This window comes from Bos indicus x Bos taurus, chromosome 26 (genome assembly GCF_003369695.1).
Source record: "Bos indicus x Bos taurus breed Angus x Brahman F1 hybrid chromosome 26, Bos_hybrid_MaternalHap_v2.0, whole genome shotgun sequence".
NCBI classification, from domain to species: Eukaryota; Metazoa; Chordata; class Mammalia; order Artiodactyla; family Bovidae; genus Bos; species Bos indicus x Bos taurus.
Genome location: NC_040101.1, coordinates 14,054,025 through 14,075,234, shown reverse-complemented (window position 1 = coordinate 14,075,234; position 21,210 = coordinate 14,054,025). Strand labels below are relative to the sequence as shown.

At 48.1% G+C, this 21,210-nt stretch overlaps 1 long non-coding RNA gene across 1 annotated transcript; it reads left to right on the top strand.

Annotated features, from left to right (window-relative positions):
• Nucleotides 1-16,810: 16,810 nt before the first annotated feature.
• On the top strand, nucleotides 16,811-20,026 carry LOC113884633. The gene is made up of 3 exons (XR_003508945.1): nucleotides 16,811-17,044; nucleotides 17,365-18,472; nucleotides 18,890-20,026. It is a non-coding gene; the product is annotated as an uncharacterized LOC113884633 (long non-coding RNA).
• The last annotated feature ends 1,184 nt before the right edge of the window (nucleotides 20,027-21,210 follow it).

The window sequence follows — 21,210 nt, the reverse complement described above, 5'->3', positions numbered from 1 at the left end:
GGCAGCCTGATCATGAGTTACGTATAAAAATATTCAGGGGAAGACAATGACTCATAATTGGGGAATTCGCGGGGACACACGCGATGTAATGTGGTTCTAGCACAAAATCCAAGGGGCCGCCCGGGTGTGAAAGACAGGGATCGGCAGACGAAGAGGCCCGAGGGGGGACTATTAATTCCCGCAAACAGGCTGTAGATGTCACTTTGATATTTTCTTAGATTAAAAATATGTGTGATGTTCCTAGATGTGGGTCTTGGAGTATGCAAATAAATCAACTTCAAAACAGAATCTTAGCCGGTTAGCGCTGGCTGGAGCCCACAGGTCACGGAGTTCAGTGGCCGTATTTTGGCCCGAGGTGGAGGAAGTCCCATCGGTCCTGACTCCGGGCCCAGCGCTTTTTCTCACTAAGTTCTCTCAGCCAGGCCTCCCCTCGGAGGCCTCCCCAGCTCACCCTCCGCCTGCATTCCCCAAGCTGTTTTGCATTAGAATTCCCCTGGGCCAGTGGCTCTTACACTTGAAAAAAAAATTGTATCCCACAGTAAGAAATACATTTTACATTGTGGTGCACTACACACAGACGCACACACACACATTCACACACAGACACTGGATCAGCAGTAAGTCAGGGTCCCAGCAGGAAACAAAATCCCTCCAAGTGGTTTGAATAAAGAGACTTATTTGAAGAGATACTAATGGAGGCGTGGGCCAGTGAAGGAAAACATGGCCGAGGAGACATGCAGACCCTAGCAGCAGTGGGAAGTTATTACCACCCCCAGGGCAGAAGGGCAGAGAAGGCAATGGCACCCCACTCCAGTACTCTTGCCTGGAAAATCCCATGGACGGAGGAGCCTGGAAGGCTGCAGTCCATGGGGTCGTTGAGGGTCGGATACCACTGTGCGACTTCACTTTCACTTTTCACTTTCATGCATTGGAGAAGGAAATGGCAACCCACTCCAGTGTTCTTGCCTGGAGAATCCCAGGGATGGGGGAGCCTAGTGGGCTGTCATCTATGGGGTCTCACAGAGTCGGACACGACTGAAGTGACTTAGCAGCAGCAGCAGCAGCAGTAGCAGCAGCAGGGCAGAAGGGACGAGGTGAAGCAGAGTGTGGGATCCTGAAGAAGACTCCTGGCAGGAGCTGCGGTCCTGGGAGATGTGGTCTTCATCCGAGGCACTGCGCTGAAGCGGGGCCCATGTACACAGATACTACTGGCCCATCCCAGGTGGTGCCAGTGGTAAAGAATCCGCACACCAACGCAGGAGATGCTAGAGACGACCCCTGGGTTGGGAAGATCCCCTGGAGGAGGAAAATGGCAACCCACTCAGTATTCTTGCCTGGAGAATCCCATGGACAAAGGAGCCTGGCAGGCTACAGTCCATGGGGCTGCAGAGTCAGACACGGCTGAGCATGCATGCAACACAGCCCATGGTCCATATGACCCCTTTGTGAGCATGTGAAGAAGGGCACCCCCCCTCTAGAGAGACATCCCAGTTGGCACACAGCCTGGCACACAGGAGAGCATCTCTGTGCACCTTCCTTCTGGGGATGTACTCCTGTGTCAGAGCATGGGTGGTGAGTCAAGTTTGGGCTCATGCATGAAGGCCAACCTGCCAACTGTTCCCCATGGCCCTGTACACATGTGCAAAAACAAAATAAAATTTTCTGAAACAGGACTCATAGTTGGTTGCATTGCATCCATATAGCTTAAGTCCGCTTCTCTGATAGCTCAGTTGGTAAAGAATCCACCTGCAATGCAGGAGAACTTGGTTTGATTCCTGGGTTTGGAAGATCCTCTGGAGAAGGGATATGCTACCCACTCCAGCATTCTTGGGCTTCCCTTGTGGCTCAGCTGGTAAAGAATCCTCCTGCAACTGTTTACAGTAGCCGGGACATGGAAGCAACCTAGATGTCCATCGGCAGACGAATAGATAAAAAAGTTGTGGTACATATACACGATGGAATATTACTCAGCCATTAAAAAGAATGCATTTGAATCAGTTCTAAAAAGGTAGATGAAACTGGAGCCTATTATACAGAGTGAAGTAAGTCAGAAAGAAAAACACCAATACAGTATACTAATGCATATATATGGAATTTGGAAAGATGGTAACGATGACCCAAATGCAAGACAGCAAAAGAGACACAGATGTAAAGAACAGTCTCTTGGACTCTGTGGGAGAGGGCGAGGGTGGGATGATTTGAGAGGGTAGCATTGAAATGTGTATATTATCATATGCGAAGCAGATCGCTGGTCCAGGTTTGATGCGTGAGACAGGGTGCTCAGGGCGGTGCACTGGGTTGACCCTGGGGGATGGGATGGGGAGGGAGGTGGGAGGGAGGTTCTGGATGGGGAACACATGTGAGCCCATGGCTGATTCATGTCAATGTTTGGCAAAAACCACTACAATATTGTAAAGTAATTAGCCTCCAATTAAAATTAAAAAAAAAAAAAAGGGAATCTGCCTGTAATGCATGAGACCTGGGTTTGATCCCTGGGTTGGGAAGATGCCCTGGAGAAGGGAAAGGCTACCCACTCCAGTATTCTGGCCTAGAGAATTCCATGGACTGTATAGTCCACGGGGTCACAAAGAGAGACTTTCATTTCACTTCACTTCAGCTTAAGTCCATTCCGTTCTTTCATGAAAAAATGCTGGTTTTGACATGACTAATGGGTGGTCTTTGCAGTTTAAAAATATGCTCTTAAATGTGGGTTGGGGAGCTTCCAGTGCCTGATGACCAGCTGTAGCATTGTTTTCAGGGCACAGAATGGACTTCACTCTGGCTCTGCTCACCCCCTGGATCTAGACTTCCCGGGGGAGCCCAGGCTCCAGCACAGGTGGGTAGGGCAGGGAACCTGTGTGACATTATGTGGCTTTGGTGTTAGAAGGATCTGGGCACAAATCTGGCCTCCATCATGAGTGGTGTTGGCTGGGTGACCCAACCTCTTTCACCTCAGTGTCCTCCTCTGTAAAATGGGCATGATAATTACCCAACTCTTAGATTTCTATGAGCATTAAATTACACTCGATGGGGTCAGTAACACACACGGCACATTCATGCCCCCCCGCCCCTCAAATATTGCAACAGTTGTTATTGTGATTATGGCTTCTAGGGATTCTGATTCTTTGTGAGGATGTCTTCTCCCACCCCTGGGAATGGCAGGCAGAGACTGTTTCTCAGGCAGATGTTGAAAACCCCAGGATTGGCTGACCTGGAGTGAGAGCTGGCTACCAGCTTCTGCCTTTCTAAACTGTGAACAAAATAGGCCAAGGGTCAGCTTCTATGTGCCCTGGGGCACTTGGAGGATGGGAGAGGCCCTATTATAGTCACTGGGTGCATTTGTACAGCATTCTCCTGGTTACTGAGAGGCTGAACTGAAAAGTCCAAATACTCAAAAATGTTTTCTGCACTTAGCTTTCATGAGGGAGAGATGCACACAAATAAAGCAGCTGAGAGTTGGGGTTTGTGCATGAGAGCAATTTCCTGGGCAGGTCTTGGAGGATTAGGGACGTAGCCCCGCTCTCAGTCCTTCTGCTCAGACCATCACAATAAAGCTCGCTGGCCCCTTTCCCCAGCACCATGAAGAGCGCCCTTGTCACTGCACAGCAAGGGCAGAGTCAGTGGTCATCAGCTACAGCCTTCAGAGAGGACAGTATGCCCCCCATTCCCTGTGTGTGCATGCTCAGTTGTGTCTCTTTGTGTCCCTTTTGCAGACTGTTGCCCGCCAGGCTCCTCTGTCCACGGACTTTTTCGAGCAAGAAGATTGGAGCGGGTTGCCATTTCCTACTCCAGAGGATCTTCCTGACCCAGGGATTGAGCCTACATCTTTTGCATGTGCTGCATTGGCAGGCAGATTCTTTATCACTATGGCACCCCACTCCAGTACTCTTGCCTGGAAAATCCCATGGACGGAGAAGCCCTGGTAGGCTGCAGTCCATGGGAGCGACTTCACTTTCACTTTTCACTTTTATGCATTGGAGAAGGAAATGGCAACCCACTCCAGTGTTCTTGCCTGGAGAATCCCAGGGACAGGGGAGGCTGGTGGGCTGCCGTCTATGGGGTCGCACAGAGTCGGACACGACTGAAGCGACTTAGCAGCAGCAGCTGCAGCAGCAGCGCCACCTGGGAAGCCCCACCCCCTTTCCCTACACTTTGCTTAACCCAGTTTGGTTTTTCAGGTCTCATCTTCGAACTCCTCTTCCAGGAAGCCTTCCATGACCATCCTAGTATAGCCAGGCCAGCCCCACCTCTGAGCTCCCTCGTAACTCCCCCCTCAACCCCTTCCACACACTGAATTCCCTGAGAGCTAACCCCTCCCACACTTAATGGGAAACTCCTTTAGCTCGTGGAACCCTTGAGCATGGGTGGGACTGTGAGTTACTTGAGGGCAGAGCTTATCTTGATTCACCTCTGTGACCCCAGTCCCAGGCAAGCAGCTTTGCAAGTGGCAAGCAAGCACTGATTCCAGGCTTGTGGAATGAATGGTGTGAAAAACATTCAAATGAATACGTTTTGAACTTCATGTCATTTTCCCCGGATGCTGTGTGCTGACTACATTTGGAGGAGGCTACTTAGTTAAATTAAAACCAAATGCAAACCCTGATCAAATCCCTCCCACCCGAACTTGCTGATTTGTATAAGGGGAGCATCAGTCAAAAAAGCTTTGGAGATGAAAACAATCAGAGCACCGTGCATCCTCATTTTTTCTTTTCTTCTTAGCAACTTAGCTTAAGGCTTGTGGAATCTTCCTCTCACCCTGACCTGTAGGCCTGGGATTCATTCACTCACCTTCCCCTCACAAATAAAAATAGCTTTGTTCTGATCGCCAGAGTAATATATATTTATCATAAAGAATCAGACAATACCTGGAAACAAACAAACAAACAAACAAGGAAGAAAGTAATAATTACCTACAAGCCACTCCTGAGAGACAACTCCTATTATCAGATAGTAGGAGTGTGTTCTTCTAGATTTTTCCTAGTGTGTGTAAACACATACACATATTTAAAAACACACATTATCATCACCTCCACAGTGCTTTGCAACATGTTTTTCTCAGCGAACATCACACCGTGACAGGTTTCCATGTCAATAAATACAGTTATGGGACTTCCCTGGCAGTCCAGTGGTTAAGAATCTATCTGTGCTTCCATTGCAGGGGGTGTAGGTTCCATTCCTGGTTAGGAAGCTAAGATCCCACATACTGCAAAATAAATAAATAAACAAAAAGTAATCTTAAGAAAAAACATTTCTGAGTCATGTCATTGTTTTCAAAGCTCCTTTAAGTTCTATTCATTACGTGGCTTTATCATAAGAGTCTCTCATAACGGGGCATCTAGGCTGTTTTCAATCTCTTTGCTATTGGAAACAACACTGACTGTGGACATAAGCACGTATCCCAAAATTTGGGAGGAGAATGATATTTTGTGTCCTGTGAGAGGCTTGGCAATACGACTGTTTATCCCCCCACTAAATAGACTAATTAGTGTGTAGATGGCCTTAACATGAGAAAGCGAGTTTTCTCTTCTGCCCAGATGATAACCAGTCTTATCAGAAGGAAGATGAAGCCTTTTGCAGGGACCTGGGTATTTTTTCAAGTTGGTGAAAAAACCCAGCGAGTTCAGGGAGGAGAACAGTTTTCCCTGCGGCCATCACGCCCGTCTTAGGGGCTGAAACCTTCTCTCTACCAGTACACAGATGTGTGTTTTACTCTCTGGCATGACAACCTACTAGGGAAATACAGACAGAAAGCCCCAGAGAGCTCAATAAGATGACATAAACATGCCTATGTCGAAGAAGGTGAGAATTAAGATCAAGACCCGAAAATCTTCTATCCACTTCCTCCCCGTTCATGAAAAAGGGTTTTCTTCCAACAGTCTGTAATCAAATGTGAAAGCGTGTACCATGATACAAAGGCACTTACATTGGTGAGCTCCAAGAAAAACCCTGGTGATGTAACTTGATTGTGTTGACAAATTAACCTAATGAGAATAGTTTCCCACTATGAATTCATTAAGCAAAAATGTGCAAAGTAGGTATTTGCAGCCTGTTAACCCTTAATTGGCTCAACACTGAAAACACTTAATTGTGACGTGTGTCACCAAAATCCCTAATGTAGCTAATCACTGGTAGACTTATGAAATTATACATTTTAAATGATGATCTTTAATTAAAAATTATTTGGGATTATCTTTAGCCCCCGCTTTAAAATGAGCAGCTTGGGTACACTTGAGAAAATGGTGGTGAAGACAATAGCGTGGGGAGGGTTGCTATCTGCTTGTAAATCAAAATTCTGCTCAAGGGGAATGTGGAGATAAGACCCAAGCAGTTTTCAAATAAGCTTCTAACATTTCAAAGTGGTATGATGGAGAGTGCTGGACCCAAAGAGATGAGAGATCTTGCTCTTTGAAGGCTGTCCCCTTGAATGCATCACTTCTCCGTTTTGGGACTCGGGGTTTTGATTAGAAAAATGTGGGGATCGGATTGGTCTGGTACACACAGAAGGGAGATGAAAATAAATATGTTAATGCAGCTATCTCCAACATTTTTGGCATCAGGAACCTGTTTCCTGGAAAACAATTTTTCCATGGACCGAGTGGGAGGGATGGTTTTGGGATGATTCAAGCACAGGTTGGATCCCAGAGGTTGGGGACTCCTGTTTTGGCTTAAACAAAAGTCAAGACACAACAGATAAGCTTCTCACTTGATGAGTCGATGAGCGAATGTGATATAGACTCTAAAATGCGCCCTGGAAACTTAAAAAATGGAAACAATACAAGTGGGGTTCCATTCAATTTTCTTTCTGGCTCCTGACTTCAGAACATTTGCTGATACAGATAAGTAATTGCTTCCCTCCTTCCTTGGTGGTCCCAGTAGGTGGGAAGGAAACTTTTCATCCTAACCAACAAGCCCCATATTGCAAAGAGAATACTTTTCTTGAGTTGGGGAAATAAACCAATTAAATTTTGGAGTTGTGCTAATCTTCTCAACCCCTTCTATATCCTGCACAATCCATTTCAGTGTTCAGATACAAATTATAGTAGCATCTTTTGGCTCCCTGGTGACCCTTCATCATGTACACAATTTTAATGATCTATATTCTAAGGTGGTTGAACAGTGGTCTCCCCCAAGAGACCTGGAAGTCTCCGAGGTATTGTGTTCAAAAAACACAGCTGGTGGCAGGCCTTGAAACCTCAGTGGGGTTGAACGTGGAGTGGGTGGGGGAAGGGAGGAGGTTGACCTGATGACCGTGTCTGCACAGAGTGTTGTGGCCACTTCAGCAACATGGCGGCCTCTGGCCTGATCCCCAGTAAAAAGAAGGATGTTGGGAAGAGGGTGAGGGTGGACTGCAGTGGGGCTGAAATGCCAGAACTGTCAGTCAAAGGGAATATGGGTATTCTTAGGTCATTGTGATTCTAGACCAGGAGCAAAGAAGGCCAAGATCTCTGGGTGAGGCTTACCTGAGATCTAGTGTGGGCCCCTGTAGGTCAACTGAAATTCACCCATCAGTGATTCAATGCCTCTTGGGTGCAAGGGTCCATGCTGGGCCCTGTGGGTCCTGGGAGGCCACGGGGCCTCCATCCACTTCCTGTTTTTCATCTTAAGTCCCTCCCTCCCAGCCAACTGGCTTGATATAAACAGACCCTGGCAGCTCATTGATGAGCTCTGGAGTTTTGCTAGCCTGTTCTCATCAGGCCTCAAGGATTATAAACCTCTATTGTTTGAGCTTAGCTGTTCCTTGAGTTAGCCTCCTTGTCAAAGGCATGGACTCCATGACCCCTGGGCTCTTTATGCTCTGACTGGGCTGTTTTTCCAGACCTCCTCCTGGCTGGGGCAAGCACTGTGGCTGTGGGTAAGAGGCATCCACGTCTACCACCTCAGGGTTTCCCTGAGGCTGGGTTCCTCTCCCTTCACAGTGAGGGGTGACATGGAACACTGTGAGGCACCACCAGCAGAACATGAGATGAGATCCCTGACCTCATGGGCTTTACGCAGGCTGGGGAGGGCTCATGACTCCCAGAAACCAGACGCATGAAGAAAAGCCAGGGGGAAGTCTTTTCAAAGCTCAGTATAAACTTTACCTCCCCTGCTATCAAATGAAACTATATAACCAAGAGAAACAGATAAAAACTGAAGGTGGAACTTCCCTGGTTGAAATGAGGAGTAGGAGTCTCTAGAGAATAGAGAAGGCAATGGCACCCACTCCAGTGCTCTTGCCCGGAAAATCCCATGGATGGAGGAGCCTGGTGGGCTGCAGTCCATGGGGTCACTAAGAGTCGGACACGACTGAGCGACTTCACTTTCACTTTTCACTTTCATGCATTGGAGAAGGAAATGGCAACCCACTCCAGTGTTCTTGCCTGGAGAATCCCAGGGATGGGGGAGCCTGGTAGGCTGCCGTCCATGGGGTCACACAGCGTCGGACACGACTGAAGTGACTTAGCAGCAGCAGCAGAGAATAGAGAACATGTAAAAAACTATCAGTCACTCAGAAAATTCATACTCCTTTGAAAAAAGAAAAAAACAACAAACATTAAAATATTACACTAAAATCTACTCGCCCTCCATGACCAGGCTTTGCTTCCCTTGAGCCTTCCCCAGAGGTAACCACATTACGAGTTGGTGGGTATTCTTGTTAGACCTGTAATACACACTTGCAGGCAAATCTCTGTCTCCCTCCATAGCACTGCCTTGAGAGTGTTTTATATCAAAGTTACCAGACTGTCAACCTGTATACACTTGTCTCATTCCTTTTAACTGCTGTATAGTATTCCATTGTACAATTATTCCTCATTTTGCAGAGCAGCCCCCTGTTGACGAGCACTTAGGTTACTTCTGTTTCTCTTGATCACAAACAAAGCTTGTGCATGACTTCCCAGGCACAGGTAAGAGAGTTTCTCTATTGAGGAAAGCTTTTCTAACAACTTGGAAATCACTGTATAGGGACTTGGGTCGGGTGGGTGGTAGAGATGGGGGAGGGAAGGGGGAAGGATGGACGGTGAGGCCTCACAGAGGAGCTGGGCTTACTTCAGGTTCTGAAAGATGAACCAGGGTTTCAAATAGATGAAGAAAAGGAAAGGGGGGTCTGAGTGGGGAGAGGCAGATGGTGAGGTCAAGGTGCCAATCCAGAGGGTATAGGAGGTTGGTGACTGGTGCTGGTGGGGGTTGGGGTGGCATGGAAGAGGATGCTTTTTGGGGGGTGGGTCAAGAACAACTCACAGAGGTGTTTGCAGGTGTCCAACTGCAAATGTTGGACCCAAGGCTGGCTCTTTATTAGGCACCTCGGTTTATTTCAGCCTTAAAATTGTCAAAGTTGGGGGAGGGCTGTGCCAACACCTGTCTTCTTCCCTCTGACTCTGTAACCCAGGCCTCTCCTTTCTCTTGCCAACATGCTGTCACTCAACTGTCACCCCTGCACAGCAGTAGGGAGGAGCCAGCAGCCAGCATCACCAGCCGCCCCGGGGGTTAGAGGTCAGGGCCCATCCAGTGCTTATAGGACCCTTAGGAGGCATACAGAAGGACACTGCAGGTGAGCTCCCTCTGGGTGATCCAGGGAGGATCCATCACTAGGGTGCTGGGTGGTACCTCACTGCTTCACGGTGATGGAAATCATGGCCATGGTCTGCTCACACCTTGGCTGTGTGCCTGGCAGGGAACCATGGTCCCTAAACTACTGTGAGGATGCTGGGGGAGGTCCTTCCACGTTGGCCCTGGGAGTCGTCACAGAAGTAGAACCCTGGGAGGGGCACGGAAGTCCGAGGAGGGGGCAGCAGTGAACGTCCCTTCTCCTGGAGGGATCATCACTCCTAAAACTCGTTCTTGCTCCAGTACAGTCTTTTCTACATTTTTTTAAAGACTTCTAAAATTTTTTTGACATGGACCATTGTTGAAGTCTTTAATGAATTTGTTACAATATTGCTTCTGTTCTACGTTTTTCAGTGTTTTGGATGTGAAGCATGTGGGATCAGGGATTGAACCCGCACCCCTTGCATTGGAAGGCGAAGTCTAAACCACTGGATTGCCAGGGAAGTCCCTCCAGTGCAGTCTTATCAGCAGGAATCCTCTGACTATGCCTCTTTTCCCACGTGCCTTAGCATTGGCTCCTCAACCTCTTGACGTCTCCCAAAGAGGGCCGAGGAATCCGCATCTTGTCTCCTGGGTGGGAGGTTCTGAAGACCAGTGGGGAGTGGAGATAAGGGGTGACAGCATGTTGGAAGTCTCAACTGTACTTATGGCATCTGTAAGCCTCTTGGCTGTGGCCTCTATCACCAGCCCCTCTGAGGTCAGCGCATGTTCCAGGCAAGAGGTCTGACACCCAGTGGGCTTCCAGGAGAGAAAGAGGCCTGAGCCCTGGAGCTAAGGTTGGAGGATAGAGGGCAGTGGGGTTCGAAAGGAAGCTGGGGCTGCTGGCCTGAGGGACTTCCACTGTCTCCTGTGGGCAATAGGGAACCACTGAAGGTTTTAGAGTAAAAGCAGCAAAGTACCTGCTAAGGAAATATAAGATGGATTGGGTGGGTGGGGAGTCTAGTTGGGAGAGACTGGGTTGTCTGAGCATGAGTAACAAAGAGCTGAGCTATGGGACAGTAGAGCCAGAGAAAAAGGAGGAAAAGCTGCAGAAGAAATTCTGGAAAACTCAGTAACTGCACTGGAAATCAGGGAGGTGATACATGCCCAGTGGGATGATGTGGCCCAGCTCCTACTGGCTGCGTTTTCTTTGGGAAAGCCATCCTAATTAAGGTGACTTTTGTCAGGTGGATGAGTAATTAAAGGAGCAGAACTTCTAACCTTTGAGGCCCTTAGCAGTCCCAGGTCAAAAACAATGGTCTGGTCCTTGGAGACAATTAATGCCAAGGCAACGGAAGAGAGGCCTCCTCCACTACACCCATCTCTGCCCCCAGCTAGCTGTGTGCAGGGATGAAACCTGTCTGGATCTTTGTTTTCTTATCTGGAAAACGGGCACAGTGCTATCCCCAGACTTTGTGGAGCCGTTAACTGGGCTGATGGGTGCCGTGGGAGTTGAATGCAGAGCCTGGCGTAGAGAGACTACGTAAATGGCAGTTGTCATTCATGACAACAGGATTCCCAGGTGGCTCAGTGGTAAAGAATCTGCCTGCCAATTCAGGAGACGCAGGAGACCTGAGTTCTATCCCTGGGTCAGGAAGATCCCCTGGGAGAGGAAATGGCAACCCACTCCAGTAGTTTTGCCCAGAAAAGCCCATGGATGGAGGAGCCTGTCGGGCTGCAGTCTTTGAGGTCATGAATAGTTGGACATGACTGGGTTTCTGAGCATGCACAGATTCATGACAACCTGGCTGAGGCTTTTCTCAAAGCTTCTTCCTTTTCTCAGCGCTTCTCAAGAGTCCTGTCTGATTTCAGATGAGTCTTTCCTCTCAGGATATCCCACACGTCACTTTGTCCCATCCCATCAGTCAATCCTGAATTCCCATGAGGACCACTGAAGGGCCATTTGAACTACAGGCACTCATGGTTCCATGGGACTCTCCCCAGCCAGAGCTCTGTCTGAGGTCACCACTTCCACAAGGGCATTCGGACTCATTGCCTTGCCTACCTGTGAATTTCTCTCTCCCATTTTCCTGGCCTGTGATATTGAAAGTGCATATTTTTCTTGAACCTGGGTCAGGCAGTGGGTAGGTTTTTTTTTTTTTTTTTTTTTTTAAGAATTTATTAATTTATTTATGGCTGTGACGGGTCTTCGTTGCTGCTCACGAGCTTTCTCTAGTTGCGCGAGTGGGGGCCACTCTCTAGTCGCAGTGTCTGGGCTTCCACTGCGGTGGCTTCTCTTGTTGTGGAGGACTGGCTCTAGGGGTGCGGGCTTCAGAAGTTGTGGCACACTGGTTTAGTTGCCCCGTGGCATGTGGAATCTTCCTGGACCAGGGATCGAACCCCCATCCCCTGCATTGGCCTGCAGATTCTCAACCACTGGGCCACCAGGGAAGTCCCAGTTGTGTCCTTCTGTCTGTAATAAAACCCAGCAATGTTGCTGGTCCAACACAGCCAAGTGTTTAAGACAACAGTGACATAAAAGGACATAAAAGCGGTGACAGCCTTATTAACACTTTCTCCAGTTGGCACGTAGCTCTGAATGCAGTGCCCTCAACTGTCCCACATGCTCTTCTTATCACAGTGGCACATTCTTCCTGGCACTAATGAGGTGGTGCCAATGTTCAGCTGAAAAGGGAGGGGATTAACCTTGGGGTCCTCTGCGATGGAAGGATCCCCACATGAGGAGAGGTTCAGGGGCATCTGGGGTCCAGGGAGGTCAAGGGAATACATTGATGAAAAGTCTCTCTGTGGAAGAGGACTGTGGTCCAGGGCTGAGACCTACAAGTTCTTGGAATGTGCCTGATGGAAAGAGGGAGGCTGGGTGGGTATTAGGATTTCTTCTTTTTGCCAAGAATGGAAATGAGGCAGGACATCAAAGTCCACTCAGCGCCTGGTGGCAAATTCCTGGCCGAGAAGTGAGCTATTTTGTCTTGTGGGGAGAAGTCTGCCTCCTCAGCATATCCATTAGGATTCGCATGTGTTCCTGGAGTTACTGGAATGTGGATGAAGACAGGTGCACCCATCTGAGGCCTAGTCATTTGCCTGTGCGTTGATGGCTGGAGGACTCCATTTGAGGAATGCAGAAAGGGTTAGTGAGCACAAAGACACATGTGTGGGGCAAAAAGAAACATGTGATCGAAAAGCCTTGCCAAACAAGTCATAGAGTTTATGGTGGGAGATGAGTGTAGATGATACTTTATTGTTCTATTTTTATCAGCTCAGAACTCATTTCAACCTTCATTAGAAACTCACCACCCCCCACCTCCACCGAGAGAAAATTATCACTTTCTGTTCTCAAACCATGAGAATGAACTGACATTACTCCCTGATCCAGGGTAGGCACATGAATCAGACCTGGCCAATCAGAGCATTCCACTCCCCACTGGCTATGGTGAATGGTTCAGGGTTAGGGCAGATGACCCAAGCCCATCTAATGAGGCTGAATTTAGATAATATTGTGAATGAGGAACATTTTGTCTACTAGTGCTTAAGCCTGGAATTAATAGCATTCATGTGGGGAAGCCTGTCTGAAATAAAGCAATCAGAGAGGAAAGAAGAGTTTAGAGATGAAGAGACGCAGATTTCCTATAATACTGATTGAGCACCTAGATCCAGCCATGCCTGAAGCCCACTTAAACAATCAGTCATATAAGTCTCATCCTCCCTTTTTAGACTTGTGTTTATGTTCCTTCAACCTTAAGAATATTGGCTACTTTAAAATTTTAGAGGTAGACTAATCCAATAGTCTCTACTTTAATACCTCTATGGATGGGGAGTCTCATTCTTCTTTGAGGCAGGAAAACCTCAATTTAGAGCAGCTTTCTTGGGACTTCCTGGTGGTCCAGTGGTTAAGAATTCACCTGCCAATGAAAGGGTTATGAGTTCAATCCCCAGTTTGGGAAGATTCCACATGCCAGATCAGATCAGATCAGATCAGTCGCTCAGTCGTGTCCGGCTCTTTGCGACCCCATGAATCGCAGCACGCCAGGCCTCCCTGTCCATCACCAACTCCCGGAGTTCACTCAGACTCATGTCCATCGAGTCAGTGATGCCATCCAGCCATCTCATCCTCTGTCGTCCCCTTCTCCTCCTGCCCCCAATCCCTCCCAGCATCAGAGTCTTTTCCAATGAGTCAACTCTTCGCATGAGGTGGCCAAAGTACTGGAGTTTCAGCTTTAGCATCATTCCTTCCAAAGAAATCCCAGGGCTGATCTCCTTCAGAATGGACTGGTTGGATCTCCTTGCAGTCCAAGGGACTCCACATGCCAAGGAGCAACTAAACCTGAGTGCCAAAATTACTTAGCCTGAGTGCAGCCATTACTGAAGCCTGCGTACCCCAGAGCCTATGCTCCACAGCAAGAGAAGACATCGCAATAAGAAGCCTGACACTGCAATGAAGAGTAGCCCCTGCTCACCACAACTAGAGAAAGCCTATGCACAGTAACGAAGACCTAGCACAGCCAAAAATAAATACATTTATTTAAAATTAAAAAAAATTAAGCAACTCTTTTTCAGAAGCATGAGCTTGTGTGCAACTCTTCTGGAAGAAATTTTTAAGTCCTGCCAGCTTGTGACTAACATTTTCATTAATTCTTCTGCCACAGTCCAACTTGAGCACAATTCAAACTGTTCTGACAGGTACCTGGGGATGCAGGATGTGTGAAATTGGTAAGCAGGCCAACTTGGAAAAGCAGGTAGCTGTTGGGCATTCGACGTCATCCAATCCCCACACTGGAGCTGTGAGCTCATGACCAACTAAACCAGGTGTGTGGAGCTCTGGTACAGTCACGTTACCTTCCTATTAGTTTTGCAATCGTTTTTCTTGTTTAATAATGAACTGATATTCTTTAAGGGATGATTTGGTAAGATCTTGGCCTATATTTTTCTTGCCTACTTATTGATACTTTGCATGTGAGATCCAGAGGCTTCCCTAGTGGCTCAGCGGTAAAGAACCCACCTGCAATGCAGGAGATGCAGGAGAGTCGGGTTCGATCCCTGGGTCGGAAGCTTCTCTGGAGGAGGGCACAGCAACACACTCCATATCCTTGCTTGGAGAAGCCCATGGACAGAGGAGCCTGGCGGGCTACAGTCCACAGGGTCGCAAAGTGTCAGACATGACTGAAGCGACTGAGCACTCACACACAAGTCAGATCCAGGCTCTGAGAGTGTCTGAGAGCTGCTGTTAATGCAGTTGGTGGAGTCTTTGCAAAGGGTCTGCTTGGAGATGTCCTAGCTCTTTCCTACAAGGGACCAGTGGGTGAAAAGGGCTTGAAGGTGCAAGGATGCAGATACATCCAGAGTGGGGCAGGTTGAATACAGCAGCCTCATCAGTCCCAGGCCCTGCTGGCTTCAATATAGGTAGACTGAGGCAAAGCTGAGTTATGTGATTCCCCAACGAAGACCATGACATTCACTGTCTTCTACTGCATAACAGAACTGGCAACTTCGTGGGGACAGGCCTAGGTTCTTCCACAATTTAAACATCCCCAGGACCTGTCTTTCTCTTCTCTGTCTCTGCTCTGGTTTCCACAGTGTTGTCGTCATTCTCAGTGTAAATTCCACATTCACATCTTTCTTGAGACCAACACTCCCAGACTGAGATACTGCCTTCTCTGGCCCTCATCGCTCTTAATCTCAGAAACAAACTCTGATTGGCCAATTTGTGTCACAGGTCCTCCCCAATCAGGTGCTAGGAGTTGAGCATGGAGTACTCTGATTAGCTAGTCACCCTAGAAGAAGTAGGTGTGGCCTCTTGATTGACAGCTCTATCAAACTCCAGTGAAGTCCGTGCTGTTACCTTACAAAAGGGATGTACTGCATACCCCCAAAGTAAGTGAGATCTTCTATATTCATGGTTTAAATTTCTTTTCACCTTTCAACTCCATCAGATTAATGTTGGCTGCCCACAGTTAGTGGATTGGAAGCCTACCACTGATTAGCAGGGTCTGCCATGGGGTTAAGACGTGGATACAGTGGACACATGCTCTGTTTTTTGCTGCGTGTGAACTTCTAGGGCGTGAGAGGCTAAGTTCACATCGATTTAGTTTGGAGGGAAGCTCCTAATCACACACGAGAGTTGCTGATCCAGAAATCCCAGGGCACATCATTAACTTGCTCCGAGCCTCTCTCCCCATTCCATTTCCGTGCTCCACGGGAGCGGTTCCTCCCTCCCCATTCAGGGCCTCTGCTTGGACTGGGGGAGGAAGCCAGATACTCTAGCTGAGGACCCTTCTCTTCCCCTAGTGGTGGAGCAGAGGTTCTCAACTAGTCTTCTTGGGAGGAGGGGCTGTCCTGGGGCCAGGTGCTTGCTTTTTGCTTTCTTATCCTAGTTGGAAAGGAAACAAAACAAAACAAACCCAGGAGAAGAGAAGAGAGTTCTATAGCAATTTTGATGCTTTACTCTTAGCTGATTCTTCTCTGCCAACCAACTGCATCCTGGCTAGTAAAAGGGGATGGGCAGGGGCCGGGACACCTAGGGTTGAAAGCCATCCTTGACTCCATGAGTGGGAGTCCTTGGCACCTTTTCTGGGCTCCATGTCCCCGTTCCTTTACAGACTTCTCCAGCCCAGACCCTCTGGAGTTCCATGATAAAAGTTGCTCTTTCGTCCTCCTCATAATGGTTTTTCACACAGAGCCATACAAGTGGTTCCTTCTAGTCACACACACACAGGTGCAGTCCCATATAGACTTTTTATTTATTATTATTCAAAAATTAAAAAAAAATTTGGACCACACCATGTGAATTTCAAAATCTCGGTTCCCCAACCAGGGTTTGAACCCTGGCCAGAAGAGTGACAGAGCTGTATCCTCACCACTAGGCTACCGGGGTACCCCCCAGTTTTTTTTTTTTTTTTTTTAACAAAGGTAACTTTCAATAACAAAGAGAACTTGGACCCCACATGTTCCAGATATATTTGACCTCCATTTGCTTTACTCTCACAGGGCAATGGTTTAACTGACCCCCAATCCATTTTCAGTGATCATAAAACATGAAATCAAATGCCAACTGTGCCTTGTGACTTGTTTCCTTTTTTGCTGGGTAAATTCCTTTGCTTCTCTAAACATGATATTCTTCCTCTGTAAAGTGTGGTTGCCCACTTATTGGGCTGTTGACATTTTCAAATATTTAATAAAGGGTTTGAAAAATCATAAAGAATTGTACAGGAGACAGGGATGAGCTGTTATTAAACTCTCACTCAAAACTGGCCTAAGAATGGGCCAGAAATTCCTTCAGGCCTGTTTGTACTGTGCCTTGCACGTAGCAGACACGTGGCAAATATTTGTTGAATGATTGGAATCCCAGGGGCTGTTGGAGTTGTGGTGGATCACACAGCACATGGGCTGTGCTTCTTTCTGTCCCAGAGCAGGTCTCTGATGGGGCAGCTGGAAGGGTGGGTCGTGGGCCTGGACCAGGGCTTTCTGGTACCTGCTTGGTGCCAAGGCCACTTCTTCGCCTGACATGAGGCATCTGTCAGCCAAGGTAGGAAGATGGATTTCCAACAGCCGGTGGGGGTGGTGCTGGTGGCGGAGCTTGCGTTTTTCTGCTTGTGTTGTAGCTGTTTTTCCTCTTTCCTTTTGGGAATAAATTACTGTGGCTTTATAGCCCTTACAAGGGGTTCCTGGAAACTCCAGTTGGACGAATCCCAAAAACTGAATTCTTTTTCGAGTTTCCAACTCCCTCAGATCCTCATTTGGAAGGAAAATGGGATCAGTCTCTTTGCTTTTTGACAGACACCCGATCACCCTCCACACGGGGTCACCTCTCCTTGATCTTGAAAATCTTTTTTTTCCCTCCCAAAGGACTCCCAAGGACATGGCTGAGCCACTCAGAAACACAGCCACTCCCGAGGGTGAAGAGAGCACTTTGGAAGCCATGTCACCTCCATGACCAAGTGATCAAACCAATCAGGACAGAGCTGGAGGGTGGGGGTGGGGTTGAGGACTTGCCCAGTCTCCTTGTCTAGTCCTGTATTCCTTTCTCCTAAGAAATAGGCATTGACATCCATCGAATGCTTTTGCACCCATATAGGTGCATAGGCGTTAGTGATGCTCTGTTGTCAATTAAATTAAACAACTCCTCTGTCCCTGCCCCTATCTTAGAAAAACACTCTGTGCAGCCAAACATCTGTAGCCCAGGATATGTAATCTCCCTCCGTGTTGTTTTGCTCCAGACAAAAATGGTGGAAAAGCTGAAATTTATGCCTTTGGAATCTGAGGCATTAACCGTTGTAAATCAGCCGTAGGTGCCCAAAGGTAGCAATTACCGCTCTCATTAATAGATTTCCCCAGTCTCGCTCATAAAACAACTCTGGAAATGTCTCAGGGGACAGGGTGGGGGAAGTGTGCCCGGGGATCATTAACAGTCAAGTACCCTGGGCGTAGAGGGAGCCCAAAGCCCTCCCCCCGGGGCCGGCCCGGCGGACGTGAGAGAAACTTCATGCACGCAGGGGCCCCCAGACAGGACCGGGGTGCCGCTTGCATGAGGTGGGCATGCGGACTGAGCAGAAGCCCCCACATCTGTGCAGTCCCTCCCAGACACTGGGAAGCACTGGGTCTTGAAGAGGAAAGGGCTGAGGAGAGAGAGGCTGGGAGGCTGAGGGAGGGAAGGGGGACACATGGAGGGGGAGAAGCGAAGAAAGCTCCCATCTCTTGACTACCAGTGACTTTCTTCTCTTGGGAACACCAGGACTGGAAGCCATCTTGCCTTCAGTAACTACGTGGGGACAATGGGAGCCCAGGACTGGCCCAGGGCCCCCTGGCAAGTCAGTAACTAACTCAGTCGTGACCATGAAGAAAGATGTAGTAGCCTGCCCAGAGCGTTCAGCATGGACCCTTCCCATCTCTGGTTGGTTGTAAACTGGATTTGCACCCGGGCAGTGCCTTCTTCTGCCTGGTCTGGATATGGAAGGTGCTTGAGCTGCGGATGTTACTTGTTCACTGCTAGGCCTCCCGGGTCCCGCGGCGGGGCTGCCTGTGGGGAATGGCCCACGGTGGCTGGGGCGAAGCGGGGAGGGCGGATTTATTATCTCTGGTCTCCGGTGCTTCACGGGTCAGGTGACATGGCTAATCCTTCATTACACCTAATGTTAAAGGTTAGTCCACCTCTGGGATGTTTCCCAGCTTGAAGGTGCCTATGGAAAATTAGTTCATTCGTAAAACAAAGTGTCGGGTTACAGACCCAAATGGTTTCCCCTCATCTCTGGTGGAGGCGGGGTTGGGGCCGGGGTGGGGGCGGGGGGCGCTGCTGCTGAGAAACATCCCGCAGCTAGCCTCCTGACTCATCGGTTACCTCTAACAGGGTGTCAAATGAATGATTCCCTTTCAGAGAGATAGCAACTGTGCCAAAGAGGAAGGGCGAGTTCAAAGGGCTTCAGAAGCATCGGACAATCACTCAGACAGACAGAGGTCAGCTGAGGAAGATACAGCCCAGGGAATTTCATGCCGATGGTTCAACTTCCCTGTTCCTCCGCAAGTGTCTTCCCACCCCCATGGCCGCTGTGCTTTGTAGGATCAATGGAGATGTTGCCAAGTTAATGAGAAGTGCTGGGGCCCCTGACTCTGCCCTGGGCAGTGCCCAGGTGGCCCCAGAAGTCATCACAGCCAAGTACCTGCACTCCGAGGCCGTTTTGCTGGGGCCGAGTTCTGCTCGCTGTAAAGATGAGTTCCCATCAGTCCAAAATATATTAACTCATCCTGCAAGTATTTACTGGGTCCTCACTGTGCCAAGTACTATTCTAGAATCTGGGGATGGATTGCAGTGACCAAACGGACAAAACAAGAATGGCTCCCCTCCCAGGGCTTCCATTCTAGTGTTCGAGGGCACAGACAGAAAACATGTGAAACGTGTTAGTAAAATGATAGCGTTTTCTGATGGTGATGAGGACCACGGATAGAAAGAAAGCAGGGGAGAGAGAGAGAGGAAATACTGACCCGAGTGTGTGCTGTACGTTTTGATAGGGTATTCAGAGAAGCTCTCACCCAAAGTTGAGAGTGGTGCAGAGGACAGAAGGCGATGAGCCTGTAAGCCCAGAGGAGAGCTCAAAGAACAGACACTCCAGGCAGGGAACAGCGAGTGCAAAGGCCCTGAGGCAGTAGGGTGCAAGTTTGTTTGAAGAGCAGCAAGGAGGCTGTGTGGCTGGAGCAGAGAGAGTCGAGAAGAGTAAGAAGATGAGGTCAGGGAGAGCAAAGGGCCACGCATTGGTTTCTGTGCCTCTGGCTTGTGTCCAGCATTCCCTGACCTTGACCATGGATGTGATGTGTTGGTGTAGTGTTTTAGAGTAGGGGTCAGCAGACTACAAGTCTTTAGCCAAATCTGCCCACCTGCTTGTTTTTGTTGATAAAGTTTGACTGGAACAAAGCTACACCCATTCATTTGTGCCTGCGTGCTAAGATGCTTCACTCTTGTCCGACTCTTCGCAACCTTATGGACGGTAGCCCGCCAGGCTCCTCTGTCCATGGGATTCTCCAGGAAAGAACACTGGAGTGGGTTGCTATGCCCCCCTCCAGGAGATCTTCCTGATCCAGGGATCAAACCCACATCTCTTACATCTCCTGGATCGGCAGATGGGTTCTTTATCACTAGCACCACTTGGGAAGCCCACCCATTCATGTACACATTGTCTATAGCTGCTTTCAGGCTATTGGGTTGGCCAAAAAGTTCTTTTGGGCTTTTCCAGAAGATGTTACGAAAAAAGTCAAATGAATTTTTTGGCCAACCCAATACAGACTCATAGTAGTTGTGACAGTGGATGAACTGAAAGCCTAAGATATTTACTATTTGGTCCATGTTTTAGGGCACGGGCTTCAGAATTAGACCACATTGGTTCAAATCTCTGCTCATTTATTATCCAGATGGCCCTGGGCAAGTTGCATAACCTCTCAAAGCTTTATCCTTGTGAATGTAAAATGCTGATAGTATCTATCTTATAGGGTTTCCTGAGATTAGATTAAACCACTAATATGAAATGCACAGAGTTGATAAATCCAAATACTTTTTAAGGAGTCAGCAGTGGGTGCCTCATCCCTGACTCATAGGTTCAAAATCTTAGCAAAAAGCTTCCTTGGTCAAGTCTCAGTTTCCATATCTGTTAAATGGGGATAATTATTTATGAAACTAAAATGAGATATGCTTTGTGGCTTCTGGGAAGCACATTAAATGGAAGTTGCTGCTTTTAATTTCATCAAGTTACCTTCCATCATCTCCTTTGTGTGGGGCCATCTGCAAGTCCTTCAGTATCTAGGAGAAAAAATCCAACATCTGTCTGTATATCCATGTGCCACTGTCCTGCTGCTGGCTCCCGGAGCATACTCCAGCTGACAGTGCCTGGAAGGGAGTGTGTATTAAAAAACCTCCCTTCCCCACAGCTTGGCATCTGGCCTAAACTCACTGCTACCTGAAAGAGTGCCAACCTGTTCAGCACATTTGAATTTGCAAATAATCTCTTATTTACTCTCAGAGTATCCATGAAGCTGAAGCTTGTGATGGGTTTTTATTATGTGGTAATAAGTACTGTTGGGGAAGATCTATCTTTGCAAAGCCCAATTAGTGTATTTATTTATTAGGCTCTTGTATCATCAGGTAAGAGTAATAAAATAAGAGGATCATTATAGGATTCTGCCCACTGAACCCAGTTTGTGCATTTGCCG